Here is a 20,908-nt window from a genome sequence, read left to right on the forward strand (position 1 = left end):
TCAAAAGTTGTTGTCCAATTTGTCCCGAGTACGCTGATACCCCATATGTGGCAGTAAACCACTGTTTGGGCGCATGGGAGAGCTCGGAAGGGAAGGAGCGCCGTTTGACTTTTCAATGCAAAATTGACAGGAATTGAGATGGGACGCCATGTTGCGTTTGGAGAGCCACTGATGTGCCTAAACATTGAAACCCCCCACAAGTGACACCATTTTGGAAAGTAGACCCCCTAAGGAACTTATCTGGATGTGTGGTGAGCACTTTGACCCACCAAGGGCTTCACAGAAGTTTATAATGCAGAGCCATAAAAATAAAACAAAATTTTTTTCCCACAAAAATTATTTTTTAGCCCCCAGTTTTGTATTTTCCCTAGGGTAACAGGAGAAATTGGACCCCAAAAGTTGTTGTCCAATTTGTCCTGAGTACGCTGATACCCCATATGTGGGGGGGAACCACCGTTTGGGCGCATGGGAGGGTTCGGAAGGGAAGGAGCGCCATTTGGAATGCAGACTTAGATGGAATGGTCTGCAGGCATCACATTGCGTTTGCAGAGCCCCTAATGTACCTAAACAGTAGAAACCCCCCACAAGTGACACCATTTTGGAAAGTAGACCCCCTAAGGAACTCATCTTGATGTGTTGTGAGAGCTTTGAACCCCCAAGTATTTCACTACAGTTTATAACGCAGAGCCATGCAAATAAAAAATAATTTTTTTTCCACAAAAATTATATTTTAGCCCCCAGTTTTGTATTTTTCCAAGGTTAGCAGGAGAAATTGGACCCTAAATGTTGTTGTCCAATTTGTCCTGAGTACGCTGATACCCGATATGTGGGGGGGAACCACCGTTTGGGCGCATGGGAGGGCTCGGAAGGGAAGGAGCATCATTTGGAATGCAGACTTAGATGGATTGGTCTGCAGGCGTCACATTGCGTTTGCAGAGCCCCTAATGTACCTAAACAGTAGAAACCCCCCACAAGTGACCCCATATTGGAAACTAGACCCCTCAATGAACTTATCTAGATGTGTTGTGAGAACTTTGAACCCCCAAGTGTTTCACTACAGTTTATAACGCAGAGCCGTGAAAATAAAAAATCTTTTTGTTTTCCCACAAAAATTATTTTTTAGCCCCCAGTTTTGTATTTTCCCAAGGGTAACGGGATAAATTGGTCCACTAAAGTTGTTGTCCAATTTGTCCTGAGTACGCTGATACCCCATATGTTGGGGTAAACCCCTGTTTGGGCACACAGGAGAGCTCGGAAGGGAAGGAGCACTGTTTTACTTTTTCAACGCAGAATTGGCTGGAATTGAGATCGGACGCCATGTCGTGTTTGGAGAGCCCCTGATGTGCCGAAACAGTGGAAACCCCCCAATTATAACTGAAACCCTAATCTAAACACACCCCTAACCCTAATTCCAACGGTAACCCTAACCACACCTCTAACCCTGACACACCCCTAACCCTAATCCCAACCCTATTCCCAACTGTAAATGTAATCTAAACCCTAACCCTAACTTTAGCCCCAACCCTAACTGTAGCCCCAACCCTAACCCTAGCCCTAACCCTAACCCTAGCCCTAACCCTAGCCCTAACCCTAGCCCTAACCCTAGCCCTAACCCTAACCCTAGCCCTAACCCTAGCCCTAACCCTAGCCCTAACCCTAACCCTAGCCCTAGCCCTAACCCTAGCCCTAACCCTAGCCCTAGCCCTAACCCTAGCCCTAACCCTAGCCCTAACTCTAGCCCTAGCCCTAACCCTAGCCCTAGCCCTAGCCCTAGCCCTAATGGGAAAATGGAAATAAATACATTTTTTTTTATTTTTCCCTAACTAAGGGGGTGATGAAGGGGGGTTTGATTTACTTTTATAGCGAGTTTTTTAGCGGATTTTTATGATTGGCAGCCGTCACACACTGAAAGACCCTTTTTATTGCAAAAAATATTTTTTGCAATACCACATTTTGAGAGCTATAATTTTTCCATATTTTGGTCCACAGAGTCATGTGAGGTCTTGTTTTTTGCGGGACAAGTTGACGTTTTTATTGAAAACATTTTTGGGCACGTGACATTTTTTTATCGCTTTTTATTCCGATTTTTGTGAGGAAGAATGACCAAAAGCCAGCTATTCATGAATTTCTATTGGGGGAGGCGTTTATACCGTTCCGCGTTTGGTAAAATTGATAAATCAGTTTTATTCTTCGGGTCAGTACGATTACAGCGATACCTCATTTATATCATTTTTTTATGGTTTGGTGCTTTTATACGATAAAAACTATTTTACAGAAAAAATAATTATTTTTGCATCGCTTTATTCTCAGGACTATAACTTTTTTATTTTTTTGCTGATGATGCTGTATGGCGGCTCTTTTTTTGCGGGACAATATGACGCTTTCAGCGGTACCATGGTTATTTATATCTGTCCTTTTGATCGCGTGTTATTCCACTTTTTGTTCGGCAGTATGATAATAAAGCGTTGTTTTTTGCCTCGTTTTTTTTTTTTTTTTCTTACGGTGTTTACTGAAGGGGTTAACTAGTGGGACAGTTTTATAGGTCGGGTCGTTACGGACGTGGCGATACTAAATATGTGTACTTTTATTGGTTTTTTTTTTTATTTAGATGAAGAAATGTATTTATGGGAATAATATTTTTTTTTTTTTTTCATTATTTTGGAATATTTTTTTTTATTTTTTTTACACATTTGGAAAAATTTTTTTTTACTTTTTTACTTTGTCCCGGGGGGGACATCACAGATCAGTGATCTGACAGTTTGCACAGCACTCTGTCAGATCACTGATCTGACATGCAGCGCTGCAGCCTTCACAGTGCCTGCTCTGAGCAGGCTCTGTGAAGCCACCTCCCTCCCTGCAGGACCCGGATCCGCGGCCATCTTGGATCCGGGGCTCAAGCAGGGAGGGAGGTGAGGAGACCCTCGCAGCAACGCGATCACATCGCGTTGCTGCGGGGGGCTCAGGGAAGCCCGCAGGGAGCCCCCTCCCTGCGTGGTGCTTCCCTGCACCGCCGGCACATCGCGATCATCTTTGATCGCGGTGTGCCAGGGGTTAATGTGCCGGGGGCGGTCCGTGACCGCTCCTGGCACATAGTGCCGGATGTCAGCTGCGATAAGCAGCTAACACCCGGCCGCGATCGGCCGCGCTCCCCCCGTGAGCGCGGCCGATCGGCTATGACGTACTATCCCGTCCAGGGTCAGATAAGCCCAGGGCACCTCGACGGGATAGTACGTCTAAGGTCACAGAGGGGTTAATCACATTTTTGTTATATGTGGAGTGAAATATAGGAAATGTTTAATATTTTTAAAAATGGATATACCGTATTCATTCACAGGACAGACTTGTCTTTCTTTTTGTCTCAGACATATGCATATAGCGATAGACAGGTAACTTTTGCCTCTAGCATTTTTTTGTGTGCAATTGTTTCTGTCACTAGACAAGTGATCAAGTGGCGTCAAAACATCATAGTTGTCAAGCAAGTACTAAGAAAGAGAGATAATGCTTATGTAATAAGAAAGCATATACCGGTACTTCAATTGCAGATTTTTTTTTCTTTTTTGTTTATATGCATAATGTGCTTCCGAAAAGGTTGTGAAACCTCAGCCTTCTATTTGGTCTGGGGGATTTTGACTAGGTTAATACTATAATGCCTGTCTGCTTTTTTTGCTCTTTGAACCCAAATAACTGCAGAATGCTGTCTGGAAACAAATAGCCTGAGCTATGTACTTCTAGGGCTGAATTTTAAAAGGGCACTTACTGCGTAAACATTGTCTACTTAGACTGAGATGACAGACTATTTTTCTGTGCAAAATAATAAAGCAATGACAAAAAAGTCATCAAATTTCAAATTTGTATTTAAATACTGGACAAAAAAATATTTTTCCACATATTGCTTTTATAAGGAATAGGAAAAAAGACAAACATTATACAGTTAGTGGAATAAAATTATTTGGGGGGGGGGCTATGCCGAATTCAGTTCCACTCAGATGAAAAATCCTGGTATCTTCAGTTATTCCATATTTTTCATATAGAGTTGTAGAAGTTCATGTTGTTTGCTTACATACCTGTAAGTTTCCACATATAAGTGATGTAAATGAAGAGAAATTCACCCGACAAAAAGATTAAGATGAGGCATCTTTCAAGTCGTGATCCACAACCTAATCCTAAGAACTACTTCTGAAGAAGATTCACCTGTCCGACTTTCACAGTCCAGGTGCAGACTGCCAGATATGGCCAAAGATTCCCTGACCAGAACTTAACGACCTGATAGCATACATGTAGCTGATGAGTTTGGTCAGGAGAACTTCAGTCTTCCCAATCTGTGGTATCCATACTAAGACTATGAATGTAGGACATGTAAAACTGGCTAAAGAAACCGGTAGAGCGATCACTTGATCAATGCAGGTCTAGTTTTAAAATTCTTGATAATTAGCCCGTTTTTAGTCCATTGTATTCATCTACAATGATTGCCAACTTCTCAGATGATCCCATGCACAATGATATTTAGTCGTCTCAGACACTCTCCCGCTTTTGGATTCACTTGCTCTGCTGAAAGTTAGTGGCCATTGTACAGGGTGGAGCGCGGTAATTTGCTGATTTGGGAATGAAATAAAAAAATTATGATCATTAGAAAAATTTATTTTATATTTTAATTATACTGAACAGTAATGGAATTTTTAAATTACATGGTTTTAAATAGTGTATCTGGCAAATGTCGACCTTCGCTATCCACACACTGCTGCATACGTTTTCTGAAGTTTTCATGAACTCTAACAAGCATGTCCACTGGTATTCTGCCAATTTCAGCTTCAATATTGTTCCTTAGGTCTTCCAAGGTGTTGGGACGGTTGATATACACCTTAGACTTCAGGTAACCCCAAAGGAAAAAATCGCATGGGGCTAAATCTGGTGAGCGTGCTGGCCAGTTCACATCTCCCCTCAAAGAGATAAGCCGTCCAGGAAACATTTGCCTCAAACAATTCATGGTAACCCTCGCTGTGTGTGCAGTGGCACCATCCTGTTGGAACCATGTATCCTCTAGTTCCATTGCCTCAAGAGCCGGCTGAAAATAATCCTGTATCATAGACAAGTACCGTTCAGAGTTCACAGTTATGGCACGACCATTATCCTGAAAAAAGTAAGGACCAATGATGCCTACTCGTGATATGGCGCACCACACAGTGACGCGGTCCGAATGCAGAGGTCTCTCGTGAACTTCTCTGGGGTTTGTTTCACTCCAGTAATGCATATTTTGTTTGTTTACACACCAACTGAGTTGAAAATGTGCCTCATCAGAAAAAAACACAATTGCGTCACGGGGTATCGTTGCTAACATGTCTTCACAAGAGGTCCGCCGTGTCAAATAGTCCCATGCTGACAAATGTTGGACCACGCACATTTTATACGGGTGAAAATTCAGTTCATCATGAAGAATCCGGTGGAGAGAACATCTTGAAATGCCAAGAGCAAATGATTGCTTCCGAGCAGAGCGTTTCGGAGATTGCAGTACTGCTGCTCTAACTCTCTCGATGTTTTGTGGTGTTGTAATCCTTCTCTCAGGTCCCCTTCGTACACATGACACATTCCCTGCTGTTCTGAATGCATTCACCCAATTTACAATTGATTGCCGTCCAGGAACACGTCCGCGTGGAGGAACAGCGAATTGTAAACGAAAAGCACGCTGCACTGCAATGATCGAGTGGGCATTTGAAAAATACGCTTCAACACAAAATGACCTCTCCTCACGTGTCCACTGCATGATGGCAACTGAAAGGCAGAGGAATACAAATCTCCCATCAGCCACTGTAAGCCACACCCACTCTCCCCTCTCTTCGACCGACAGTGCCGCCACAGCATGCAGTGCAAAAAAGCAAATTACCGCGCTGCACCCTGTATTTGAATGCAGAAAGGATGATAAACAGGTAGATCCATGAAAAACTAAAAATTAGACCATTAGGTTCTTGGCTGCAAGTAATTTTATGTATATGAAGTAAATGTGGTAGGATAAATTCACATAACTGTATATAAAACAGAAAGCACATGAATGCAACATGGATGCCATCTGTAGAACGAGAGAAAGGAGCCGGAACATATGTTGGTATAAGTGAAATATGTAAGTGCATATTCACGCTGTGGACATTTAACAGACAGAACCTATGATAAAATTAAAAAGAGCAAACACTTTGCAGTAAGTAAATTAAGACATAGTACATAGAGAAAATATAGGGTACTTAGTTGACAATATTGTGATCAAAAAGTGTAAAAGCCATCCCACCGCGGCAAGATCTACCTAATCGGGACAGTACCAAACTCTTGCAGTTCACCTTGCTATTCATCAGCAGACCTCAAAATAGATTTGGGCCAAGTAGGACCCAGATCTGACTGTTTAGACATCTGCCTGTCTAAGCTATATAGCCAAAATGCCCAGCGCAAAAAGGGGAGCCACACAACTGTTTGTGCAAAGTACAAAAAACTAAGCCAAAACCAAAGAAATAAGCCAGAACATATGTTGGTAACGTGGAAGTGAACATTCACACTGTGGCCATTTAACAGTCAACCTAATATAAAAACAAAATGAGCATATACCTTATAGTATGTAAAAAGTAATAGTGTATACAAATAACATGGGATACTTAGTAGACACAATTTTGATTAAAAAAAGCGTAAAAGCCACCCGACCGTAACAAAGCGTACCCTATCCAGATGGCATGGCATCTGTGTGTTGTCTTTTTCACATCACAGACCTATTTATTGACATGTATGAGTTTGGTCTGGAAACAGGAACAAATGCAGACAAATGTCCACATTTTTAATACATATGTACATAGACATGTGCACATAGAGTATCCATGAAAAAAGCAGCACATGGATGTGTGAATAAGGGCTAAGGTTTAGTACTGAGGAGTCGCCGACTTTTGGCAAAGTCAGGTTTCATGAAACCCGACCCGATTCCTGTGTGGGGTCAGCCACGCGATCGGTGACCTTCGCGCCAAAGTCGCCATTTCTCAGCCAATGAAGGTGGATGCAGAGTGTAGGCAGCGTGATGACATAGGTCCTGATCCCCACCATCTTAGAGAAGGGCATGGCAGTGATTGGCTTGCTTTCTGCGGTGTCACAGGGGCTATAAAGGGGCGTGCACGCCGACCGCCATCTTACTGCTGCCGATGTGAGCATAGGGAGAGGTTGCTGCCGCTTCATCAGAAGCAGGGATAGCGTTAGGCAGGGAATAAAAACCCCCAAACCGATTGTGCTGTAGCGAGTTCCAATGTCCAACACCACCTTTTCTTAGCAGGGACAGTGGAGGTTAGATTTTTCTTCATCAGCTCTGTAGCTTATTGGGCTGCCCTAGAAGGCTCCCTGATAGCTGCATTGCTGTTTGTACGCCGCTGTGCAAACCAACTGCTTTTTTCAAAGCACAAATCCTGTTGCTCCTTCCTTTCTGCACAGCTATCTTGTTTGTTTGTCCACACTTTTGTGTGCAGCAGTCCTTTTTATTGCTGCCTGCCATACTTTTCTGAGATTACTGTAGGGAGATAGTAATTGAGATAAATATTGGCAAATCTGTGCATCTGCGCCAGTCCTGATTGTGGTATCTGTCAGTTATTTTCTGCCACAGAAAATATACTGTTTTACAGTGGGCCTGATTTATTCACTAGTCTCCCATAAAAAATAAAAAAGGGGAGATAAATATTGGCAAATCTGTGCATCTGCACCCGTCCTGTCTGTGGTATCTGTCAGTCATTTTCTGCCACAGAAAATATACTGTAATACAGTGGGCCAGATTTATTCACTAGTCTCTCTTAAAAAATAAAAAAGGGGAGATTTTTATTTCCAGTGTGTGCATCTGCGTCAGTCCTGTTAGTGGCATATCTGTCAGCCACTGTCTGCCACTGAAGCTGTGTACTGTAATACAGTGGGCCTGATTTTCCCTGCAGTCTCACACACCTATAAAGGGAGATTTAAATTCACAACAAGTTTGCGTACACCTTCTAACTGGTTTTACAGTACCAAATACCGTTTGTTAGTTTGGTTACATTTTTCCAAGAATGAGGAAGTCTGGTGGAAGAGGTCGTGGCCGTGGGCGGTCATTGCCAGCTGGTAATGATGGTAGTGGTGGTGGAGCATCAGGTGGTCGTGGGAAAAGCAATATAGCACCTAAGTCTCGAGTTGTTCAGCCACCGTCATCGTCTGGCTACACAAGGCCTCGAACACTCCCTTTTCTGGGAGTAGGAAAACCGCTTTTAAAGCCGGAGCAGCAGGAACAAGTTTTGGATTTCCTTGCTGACTCTGCCTCTAGCTCTTTTGCTTCCTCTTCGGAAAGTGCAAAATGTAAAAGCAGTGCGTCGTCAGTGGATGTTCCCGGTCAGGGACATGTCACTTCTTTGTGTTCTTCAGCCAGAACAACAGAGAAGGATGCGTCAGGCGACACAACGGGTTTCTCCATGGAGCTCTTTACACATACCGTGCCTGGGTTAGAAAGGGAAATTGTTAACAGGCCATGCCCATTACAAGATGAATCGGACATGGAGTGCACAGATGCACAGCCACAGCCAGATTATTATGCTGTTCCTTTGACTCAGATCACAACATTGCCCTCGCAGTGTACTGATCTAGAATCTGACCCTGATGAGACTATGGAGCCCCGTCACGAATGCTATAGCACCGGCTTACGTGGTGACACAGAGGAAGGTGCAAAGGACACAGAAGAGGAGGTCATAGATGACCCAGTTGTTGACCCCGATTGGCAGCCATTGGGGAACAGGGTGCAGCCGGTAGTAGCTCTGAAGCGGAGGAGGAGGAGCCGCAGCAGGCATCAACATCGCAACAGCTTCCATCTGGCAGGCCCATATCTAGCCAAAAAAGTGTGGCAAAACCTAAAACTGTTGTAGGACAGCGTGGCCATCCGGTTAAAGTAGCTCAGTGTGCAATGCCTGAAAAAGTATCCGATAGTAGGATGAGTGCAGTCTGGCACTTTATAAAACAAGATCCAAATAATCAGTGCAAAGTCATCTGTAAGAAATGCTCAAGGACCTTCAACAGAGGTCAGAATGTTAAAAATCTAAATACAAGTTGCATGCGTAGACATTTAACCACCATGCACTTGCAAGCCTGGACTAACTACCAAATGTCCCTTAACGTTGTTGCACCCTCTCACAATGAAGCTAGTAAGCAACGCTACATCCCTTCCCTCACTGTAAGCTCACCGTTTACCACACCACCTGCAGCAACTGTGGAGGTTTCGTCGCAAGGCCAAAGCAGTCATGGTCAGGGAATCATCAGTTTCATGGTAGGAAACACTGTATGTAGGCAACAGCAAGAATACCATCACCAACCCTCTCTCAGTCTGCCATGTCCACCGGTACCCCCGCTAGTTTCACCATATGCAGCTCTCCAGTCCAGCTCACCCTACAAGAGACTAAAAGAGGAAAAGGAAGTACTCATCCTCTCATCCGCATACATAGGGTTTGAACGCTCACATTGCTAGACTAATCTCATTAGAGATGATGCCCTACCGGTTAGTTGAAAGCGAAGCTTTCAAAGCCCTGATGGACTACACTGTACCACGCTACGAGCTACCCAGTCGACACTTCTTTTCGAGAAAAGCCATCCCAGCCCTCCCCCAGCATGTAAAAGACCGCATTGTCCATGCACTCAGTCAATCTGTGAGTAGAAAGGTGCACCTGACAACAGATGCATGGACCAGTAGGCATGGCCAGGGGCATTACGTGTCCATCACGACACACTGGGTTAATGTGGTGGATGCAGGGTCCACAGGGGACAGCAATATAGGGACAGTTCTGCCTAGCCCACAGTCTAGGAAACAGTTGGCTGTAGGCGTTCGCCCCCCCTCCTCCTCATCCTCCATCAGAAGCGAGAGCTCGTCCACAGACCCCAGTCGCATGACCACTCCATCCGCAGCTGCCACTATTGCACACGAGGTGTCCCATTATGGAACAGCTAGTGGCAAGCGTCAGCAGGCTGTATTGGCAATGAAGTGTTTGGCCGACAACAGACACCCCGCGGAAGTTCTGCCTCAGTTCTTGCAGCAAGAAACTCAGTCATGGCTGGGCAATGTACATCTTGAGGCAGGCAAGGTAGTGAGTGATAACGGAAGGAATTTTATGGCTGCCATAGCCCTTTCACAACTGAAACACATTCCTTGCCTGGCTCACACCTTAAACCTGGTGGTGCAGTGCTTCCTGAAAAGTTATCCGGGGTTACCCGACCTGCTTCTGAAGGTGCGCAGACTTTGCTCGCACATTCGCCGTTCGCCCGTACACTCCAGCCATATGCAGAACCATCAGCGATCTTTGAAACTTCCCCAGCATCGCCTAATCATTGACGTTGCAACAAGGTGGAACTCCACACTGCACATGCTTCAGAGACTGTGCGAACAGAGGCATGCTGTTATGTATTTGTGGGAGGATACACATACATGGGCAGGCAGTTGGATGGCAGACATGGAGTAGTCAGGTGTGCAGTGGTCGAAGCTACAAGACCTGTGTCAAGTGTTTTGAGGAATGCAAATGCCTGGTTAGTGCAGACAATGTCATAATAAGCATGAGCATCCCCCTAATGTGTCTGCTGATGCAAAGTTTGACGCACATAAAGGAGCAGGCGTGAATTGACAACTGGAACATTGGCGCACATGGTGGACTATGCCTTGCGTATCCTAAAAAGAGACCCCCGCATTATAAAAATGATGACCGATGACGATTACTGGTTGGTCTGCCTCCTGGATCCACGCTATAAGGGGACACTGCAAAATATCATGCCACATGAGAACCTTGAACAAATATTGGCAACCAAACAAGCAACTCTTGTAGACCGTTCGATTCAGGCATTCCCAGCACACAGCGCTGATGATGGTTCTCACACGAGCTGCAGGGGGCAACAGGGCAGGGGTGTTAGAGGTGCACAAATCAGAAGTGGCGTTGGACAGAGGGGTTTTCTGACCAGGTTATGGAGTGATTTCACAATGACCGCAGACAGGACAGGTACTGCAGCATCAATTCAAAGTGAGAGGAGACAACATTTGTCCAGTATGGTTACTAACTATTTTTCCTCCCTCATCGATGTTCTCCCTCAACCGTCATTCCCATTTGATTACTGGGCATCTAAAATAGACACCTGGCCTGAATTGGCCGAATATGCATTCCAGGAGCTTGCTTGCCCAGCAGCTAGTGTGCTATCAGAAAGAGTATTCAGTGCTGCTGGTTCAATTCTGACCGAAAAAAAGACTCGTCTGGCTACCCAAAATGTTGATGATCTAACCTTCATTAAAATGAACCACTCATGGATTTCAAATTATTTTGCCCCACCTTTCCCGGCTGACACCTAGTTTTCCTGTAAAAAGGTCTTGCTTTTGGACTGGTCTTACTGTCTGTTCCAATCTCTTAATTTACAGCTGCCGTTTGTCCAGCATAAGACATGTTTACACCTCCCTAAATGAGCTGATTCCCCCCACGGGGCCATGGTCTCGCCACTTGGCGCAAGCAACCGTGAGAGTGCCGTTTGTCTGAAGAGGTGGGTGTGCCCATTTTTGGTCGACGGCACTGGCACTGGGTCCCTTATAGTACAATGAAGTGTCTCTGGCGGTGGTGGCGCACACCCAACGTCAGACACACCGTTGTAACATGAGGGGCCCTAGGCTAGTACCGCTGGCCACGAGAGAGTGTCCCCCCCTCAGCTCAAACAGTGCTCTACCACTTGCATAATTATCTCTCACTGCTCCACCACTGTTTAGTCTATGCGGTGAAATCCTTCAATACCTGGCACTGACAATACCAATTTGTTGACATGTATGATGCTAGTTAAAATATTCAGGGGCCCTGTCCTACATTTACACCAGAAAATACTTTGCACCAAATAATAATGTCTGAAAGTCAGCAGAGGAGCCCACCCCTGTACCTAAGTATGCCACCCTTTTTTTTTTTTTTTTTTTGAGAGACATTAACATCTATGTATTATTTTGGAGTACTAACTGTGTCAGACACTCCTTCCAATTGTCCTCCACTGACCACAACAATGCTGCCTGTGTACCCCTGCAAGATAATTGAAACTGCATTGAGCCAATTTTTTTTATTTTAGGCCTACTAAGTCTGTCTGCAGTCCCTCCTACCAATTGTCCTCCGCTGACCACACCAATGCTGCCTGTGCACCCCTGCAACATAATTAAACCTGCATTGAGCCTAATTTTTTTTATTTTAGGCCTACTAAGTCTGTCTGCGGTAACTCCTTCCAATTGTCCTCCGCTGACCACACCAATGCTGACTGTGTACCCATGTAACCTTTTTTAAACCTGCATCGAGCCAACTTTGTGGTGTAAGGCCTACTAGCAGTGTCTGTCTGCGCCACTCAATACAGCTGTCCTCTTAAAAAAACTGAGCTGCAATTCTCAGGTTTTCAGCCTATCAGAATTATAAAATTGCAATGGGGCTACTTGTTTGGTTGGGGCCTACTAACAGTATCTACTGCTCCAAGGTGTTCTCCAGGTTGCCTTTCCTGAGCTTCTATCTTCAGGCTCTCGTTAAATAGTTTTTTAATGGAACAACTGCAGTGGGGCTACTAGTTTGGTTGGGGCCTACTAACAGTGTCTGCCGCTCCAAGGTGTTCTCCTGGTTGCCTTTACTGAGCTTCTATCTTCAGGCTCTCGTTAAATAGTTCTTTAATGGAACAACTGCAGTGGGGCTACTAGTTTTTTGGGGCCTACTAACAGTGTCTGCCACTCCAAGGTGTTCTCCAGGTTGCCTTTCCTGAGCTTCTATGTTCAGGCTCTCGTTAAATAGTTTTTTAATGGAACAACTGCAGTGGGGCTACTAGTTTGGTTGGGGCCTACTAACAGTGTCTGCTGCTCCAAGGTGTTCTCCTGGTTGCCTTTACTGAGCTTCTATCTTCAGGCTCTCGTTAAATAGTTTTTTAATCGAACAACTGCAGTGGGGCTGCTAGTTTGGTTGGGGCCTACTAACAGTGTCTGCCGCTCCAAGGTGTTCTCCTGGTTGCCTTTCCTGAGCTTCAATCTTCAGGCTCTCGTTAAATTGTTTTTAATATAACACTGCATTTGGCCTACGTGTTTTGTTGGCCCTACTAACGGTGTCTGCCACTCCTTGCTGTTCTCCACTGAACAAAGCAGTGCCGCCTGTTTACTTCTGTTACCAATTTTGAACTGCATTTAGCCTACTTACTGATTTGGGCCTGCTCACTGTGTCAGCCTCTCATTACAGTTGTCCTCCACTGAACAAAGCAATGCTGCCTGGTTAGTCCTGTTACCAATTTTGAACTGCATTTAGCCCACTTTATTATTTGGGCCTATATCTGTGTTTCCTCCTCATCCTGCCCATCGCCCAGCCAGTGCTAGATGAGTCTGCTGGTACATTGACCAAGACCGCTACATTCCCCGTGCATGCTACACAGCCAGAATGTGACCCAGCTGAAAGTCAGGATCCCCTTCCCGCATAATATACCACCTTACACGGGGACAAGTAGGAAGGTGCAGATGAAAGTGCAGGTTCCTTCATCAGGTGGGGGGGGGAATACTCGTTGGCGACATCACTGGCACAGGGCCCATCATAGTACGCAAAAGTGTCGCTGCCGGTGGGAGGCGCCCCCGTCGTGCAAACACACTGCCGTACTTTGAGGGGCCCTGTGCCAGTGCCAATGCGAACGAGTGGGCCCCCCCCCTGCTTGCTCAGGATCACAGCACTTGCAAAGTTGAAATACTTACCACTCCCTGATCCACTGCGGTGACGTGGTCCACGTTTCCTGGGCCCACTAAATACTTGAACCAGCCCTACCCCCCACAACTTTAGCCAAATGACCCCCAATTTCCAATGCCTAAGTATTATTATAAGGTAAATTAAGATTGACAAGCTTCAGTAACAAGAATGGATGTTTTTGCCATTAAAATGGGCACTGTAGGTGTTTTCCTGACCTTCACTCACTGCCGACTATGCTTCCCCATTGACTTGCATTGGGTTTCGTGTTTCGGTCGATCCCCGACTTTTCGCGATAATCGGCCAATTTCACTCGACTCGACTTTTGAGATAGTCAGGTTTCGCGAAACCCGACTCGATCCCAAAAAAGTAAAAGTCGCTCAACCCTACTGAGGAGTGAGGAGGGTGCAGGTTCATAATCAGGCACCATCTACATTATATTAGATCTTATTTGTTACTTTCTCACCTAAATGTATCAATATAGATGATAACAATAAATTGGGATATTTCTAGTTAAAATACTACTTTGCATATTGTGATGTATGTTAAAGTGAACCCTTAATTATTTAGCACCCAAATACTGTATACAGCACGTATTCTTTCATTTCTTGACAATATATTTATTGGTCTGTTTCATTTTAATGCGAGTAAAAGTCACAACAATGTAGTTGCTGAAAGATTTGTAACATAAACACAAGTGACTTTACAGACTTTTGACAATGTAGCCCTTGGAGAGCTGTGAAACGGCTAACTAATGCAACGGGATTAAAGGTGAGATACGCAGGATTATCTGTAAATTCATACGGTTTATTAGTGAAAGTGTATAGAGGAATACTGCCCTTTAAAATACCGGGCACAGAATAACATGCTGAGTACAAAAGAGGATCAAATGTGTCAATTTTATGCCTCACCAACACCTATTCCAACCTCATTATAGTTTTCATTTCTTAAAAGAAAAACTTATCAATTGTAACAAGAAAAGAGAAACATCAGGACATCTAGCTAACCATATAACCTTGTCTATAGAGTTTCTAAAGAGGTTAAGGTCCCAAAGCAAAATCAGGAATTGCCCTTCCCCCACCGCCCTCCGCTGTTTATTGACAGGAAATTGAGCTATGTTAAAGCTTCAAGCACAAAGCTACTTTTTTGATTGGCAAGCAAAGAACCATGTAGCAGATATTCTTCAGAAAAGGGGACTTGGCACTACAGAAACGAATGATTTCCGATCCTCAAGAGCAGTTCTTGAGCAGCTCAGACAGGTGGCACTGGTGTTGCGGGTCGCGGATTGGCTGTAGAGGAGATGCGAGCTGATGTAGCAGAACTGGAACAACATTGACTTTAGTAGCAATGAATGGCGTGGTAATTCAGGATCAACAATGATGGCTGGTGTAGTAGAGGTGGATTAGTTATGGTGAGCGTAGTGTAGTGGAGCTATCCCATAATTGGTAGTGATCAGTGGTATACTGGTATAGCAGAGCTGGATTGGCAGTTACCAGTGTAACAGCTGGATCAGCAATGACAGATGTAGTGGAGCTGGATCAATGATGGCTGGTTTAGCATAACTGAATCAGCAATGAATGGTGTGGTAAATCTGGATCTGCAATGATGGCTGGTGTAGGAGAGGTTGATCAGTTATGGAGAGCGTAGTGTAGTGGAGCTATACTATAATTGATATGGATCAGTGGTATACTGGTGTAGCAGAGCTGGATCAACAATAACTTTAGTAGCAGAGCTGCATCAGCAGTGCCTTGTGGAACCGAGCTGGACCAGCAATGAATGGTGTGGTAAATCTGGATCTGCAATTATTATTATTATTATTTATTATTATAGCACCATTTATTCCATAGTGCTTTACACGTGAAGAGGGGTATACATAACACAAAAAAACAAATACAATAATCTTAATCAAAACAAGTCACAACTGGTACATGAGGAGGGAGGACCCTGCCAGCAATGATGGAATATGTAGGAGAAGTGGATCAGTTATGGTGAGCGTAGTGTAGTGGAGCTATACCATGATTGGTAAGGGTCAGTGGTATACTGGTGTAGCAGTGATGGCTTGGCAATCACCAGTGTGGCAGAGCTGGATCGACAATGACTCATGTAGTAGAGCTGGATAAGTGATAACTGATGTAGATGGATTTGTGAAGCAGCAGAATAGTTGCAATAGTGTAGCAATGCTGGAATCATAGAATAGCAGAACTCTACTGTTTAGGCTGATGTAATTCAGTGCTGAAACCATGGAATAGCAGAGGAGCGGCAAAGTTGTATAGTGGAGGAGCAAAGTAGTGGCATGATGCCAACTACCAGAATACCCAGATATTTCGTCACTAAAATGAACTCTTCAGCGTGGGAAAATCAGCTGGCATTTTCCCATGCTGAGGAGTTCATTTTAGTTCAGGCCAGCAGAGAACGCAGCTTCCACGGTTGCCACACATGTGCCACACGGAGGTATCACACCGACACACGGACACAGATATCTCCAGTACCATGAGGAGCGGCAAAGTTGTATAGTGGAGGAGCAAAGTAGTGGCATGATGCCAACTACCAGAATACCCAGATATTTCGTCACTAAAATGAACTCTTCAGCGTGGGAAAATCAGCTGGCATTTTCCCATGCTGAAGCGTTCATTTTAGTTCAGGCCACCAGAGAACGCAGCTTCCACGGTTGCCACACATGTGCCACACGGAGGTATCACACCGACACACGGACACAGATATCTCCAGTACCATGTTAACCGGTACCAGCAATATCAAGACATGTGAAATCGACCTTATATTGAGACCTGATGGGGTTCTCGCTTGCAATTTAAAAATACAGTATGATTATTCAGAATTTTACTTCTAAAATCTCCACCTATAATCGGTTTATATACTTTTTCAATGCCTGCAAATTTGAATGTGGAAACATCTCCTTTATGAATACGGAAAAAAGGTTTAGAAACCGCTGAAGTGGTTTTGGCAGATTAGCTGCATCGGAGATATGTCTCTTTATGCATTTTTTCAAGGAACTAATAGTGCAGCCTACATTTTGGACTTTGCAGGCAGAATAGACTAGTAGATATATAACTCCAGGTATATTTCAATTAATATATTTTTATGGACCTGTGATGTGATCATTTCACAATATACATAGTCTATTTCATTAATTCATGATTTAGGAGTTTTTAACTTGCACTTGATTTTAATTGCACAGATGATAATTACCATGCCAGTGAGACTGGCTAATGAATCTACATGTGACCTAGATATATACATTCATGTCCAAACGTGTTGGCACTCTTGAAATTGTTCCAGAAAATGAAGTATTTCTCCCTGAAAATTACTGCAATTATACATGTTTTGTTATACATACATTTATTTCCTTTGTATGTCTTGGAAAGACACACAAAAAAGAAAATGAAATAAAAATTGGACATTATTTTATACTAAAGTGGGCCAGACAAAAGTATTGGCAACTTTCCAAAATTGTAGGTGAACAAGTTTGTTTCAAGCATGTGATGCTCATTCAAACTCTCCTGTGGCAAGAAAGAGGTGTGGACAATATGAAAATCACACCTGAAACCAAATAAAAAGGGAGAAGTTGAATCCATATTGGCATTGTGGGTCTATATGTGCCACACTAAGCATGGAGAAAAGAAATAGGAGAAGAGAACTGTCTGAAGAATTGAGAACCAAAATTGTTGAAATATATAAACAATCTCAAGGTTACAAGTTCATCTGCAGAGATCTTGATGTTCTTTTGTCCACTATGTGCAACATAATCAAGACGTTTACAACCCATGGCACTGTATCTAATCTCCCTGGACATTTATGGAAGAAAATAATTAATGAAATGTTGCAACTGAGGATAGTCTGGATGGTGGATAAGCTGCCCCAATAAAGTTGCAAAGAAATTAAAGCTGTCCTGCAGGCTCAAGGTTTATCAGTGCCATCAGTGTCACAACAAACTATCTATTCACATTGGAATTAAATGAAACGCTATGACAGGAGACGAAGAAAGATCCCACTGCTGAAACAGAGATATAAAAAATTTACACTGCAGTTTGCTAAAATATACATAAGTAAGCCAAAATTCTTCTGGGAAAGCATCTTGTGGAAAGATAAGACTAAAATAGAGCTGATTAGTAAGGCACATCATTCTACTGTTTACTGAAAACATAAAGAGACCTACAAAGAAAAGAACACAGCACCTAAAGTCAAATATGATGGAGGTTAAAAGATGTTTGGATTGTGTTACTGCCTCTGGCACTGGGTGCCTTGACTGTGTTCAAGGTGTCATGAAATCTGATGATTACCAAGCAATTTTGGGTTGCAATGTAGTTCCTAGTGTAAGAATGCTATTTTTGCAACCTAGGTCATGGGCCTTCCGGTAAAACATGACCCCCAAACATGAGACATCCAGGAATAGATGGAAACCAAGCGCTGGAGAGTTCTGAAGTGGCCAGCAATGAGTCTGGATCTAAATTCTATTTATGTGGACAGATCCTAAAATTGCTGTTGGGAGTAAGCACCCTTCAAATATGATAGACCCGGAGAAGATTTCTTAAGAAGAGCGGTCCAAAATTCCTTTAATAATTGTATTAATCAGTCCACGTGCACCACACATTCTTTTGTAATTACGGCTTTCATCCTTATTTTGTTGAGTTTTCCAGGATAGACTCAGGGTTACCAGGGGCTGATTCGGCCATTCAGTGACTGACGGAGATGTGGGGCAAGGTTCAGAGGAACATTAGGGAAGCTTAAGGCAAACATAAACAGTTTGTGGATAAGCAACAATCTACAGGACCCATATTCCTGGTGGGAGAAAGGAAAAGTTGAGTTCCAAGAACATTCGGGTGAAAGTTCCTTCCGCTAAACTAGGTCCCAGGTTTATAGGTCCTTATGAGATAATTGAAGTTGTCAATTCAGTTGCCTTTCATTTATGTCTACTTCCGCTGCTTCGGATCCCCAATGTGGTCCATAAATCTCTCCTAAAGCAATTTGTACCTTCCTCTGATGGGTCTCCATCTCCTCCGCCTCCAGTTTCTGTGGATGGGCAGATGGAGTATGAGGGGGAAGGGATTGGGGATTCACGGATGGTCCACAGTTTGTTGCAGTATTTGGACCATTGGAGGGGTTATGGTCCTGAGAATAGATTCTGGTCACGGCGCGATCAGTTCGGGCGTTTCATGCGTGGTATCCTTGGAAACCTGGGGATCCAGTGGCCCCCTTGAGAGGAGGGTATTTGTTATGAACAGGTGATTCAGAACCACAATGGACCTAGTGGTTAAGAGCACACAAAGTGACCTGATAGTTACTAACATAGGACGAGCTCTGAAACGTGGGAACTCTGCTGACCGCAATCCCTAATCCTATCATACCACACTAGAGGTAGCCGTGGATTGCGCCTAACGCTCCCTATGCAACTCGGCACAGCCTGAGAAACTAACTAGCCCTGAAGATAGAAAAATAAGCCTACCTTGCCTCAGAGAAATTCCCCAAAGGAAAAGGCAGCCCCCCACATATAATGACTGTGAGTTAAGATGAAAATACAAACACAGAGATGAAATAGATTTTAGCAAAGTGAGGCCCGACTTACTGAATAGACCGAGGATAGGAAAGATAGCTTTGCGGTCAGCACAAAAACCTACAAACAACCACGCAGAGGGGGCAAAAAGACCCTCCGCACCGACTAACGGTACGGAGGTGCTCCCTCTGCGTCTCAGAGCTTCCAGCAAGCAAGAAAAACCAATATAGCAAGCTGGACAGAAAATATAGCAAACAAAAGTAACACAAGCAGAACTTAGCTTATGCAGGGCAGACAGGCCACAAGAACGATCCAGGAGAGAGCCAGAACAATACTGGAACATAGACTGGAGGTCAGGAACAAAGAACTAGGTGGAGTTAAATAGAGCAGCACCTAACGACTTAACCTCGTCACCTGAGGAAGGAAACTCAGAAGCCGCAGCCCCACTCACATCCACCAGCGGAAGCTCATAGACAGAACCAGCCGAAGCACCACTCATGACCACAGGAGGGAGCTTGACCACAGAATTCACAACAGTACCCCCCCTTGAGGAGGGGTCACCGAACCCTCACCAGAGCCCCCAGGCCGCCCAGGATGAGCCAAATGAAAGGCACGAACCAGATCGGCAGCATGAACATCAGAGGCAAAGACCCAGGAATTATCTTCCTGACCATAACCCTTCCACTTAACCAGGTACTGAAGTTTCCGTCTCGAAATACGAGAATCCAAAATCTTCTCCACTATATACTCCAACTCCCCCTCAACCAAAACCGGGGCAGGAGGATCAACGGATGGAACCATAGGTGCCACGTATCTCCGCAACAATGACCTATGGAATACGTTATGGATGGAAAAAGAAGCTGGAAGGGTCAAACGAAAAGACACAGGATTAAGAACCTCAGAAATCCTATACGGACCAATGAAACGAGGCTTAAACTTAGGAGATGAAACCTTCATAGGAATATAACGAGATGACAACCAAACCAAATCCCCAACACGAAGTCGGGGACCCACACAGCGCCTGCGGTTAGCGAAACATTGAGCCTTCTCCTGAGACAATGTCAAATTGTCCACCACATGAGTCCAAATCTGCTGCAACCTATCCACCACAGTATCCACACCAGGACAGCCAGAAGACTCAACCTGCCCTGAAGAGAAAGGAGGATGGAAACCAGAATTGCAGAAAAACGGTGAAACCAAAGTAGCCGAGCTGGACCGATTATTAAGGGCGAACTCAGCCAAAGGCAAAAAGGACACCCAATCATCCTGATCGGCAGAAACAAAACATCTCAGATATGTTTCCAAGGTCTGATTGGTTCGTTCAGTCTGGCCATTTGTCTGAGGATGGAAAGCCGAGGAAAAAGACAAATCAATGCCCATCCTAGAACAAAAGGCTCGCCAAAACCTCGAAACAAACTGGGAACCTCTGTCAGAAACGATGTTCTCCGGAATGCCATGTAAACGAAGCACATGCTGGAAAAACAATGGCACCAAATCAGAGGAGGAAGGCAATTTAGACAAGGGTACCAAATGGACCATCTTGAAGAAGCGATCACAAACAACCCAAATGACCAACATTTTTTGAGAGACGGGGAGATCCGAAATAAAATCCATAGAGATATGTGTCCAGGGCCTCTTCAGGACTGGCAAGGGCAAAAGCAACCCACTGGCACGAGAACAGCAGGGC

The sequence above is a fragment of the Ranitomeya imitator genome, chromosome 4 (genome assembly GCF_032444005.1).
Source record: "Ranitomeya imitator isolate aRanImi1 chromosome 4, aRanImi1.pri, whole genome shotgun sequence".
In the NCBI taxonomy this organism is placed as follows: Eukaryota; Metazoa; Chordata; class Amphibia; order Anura; family Dendrobatidae; genus Ranitomeya; species Ranitomeya imitator.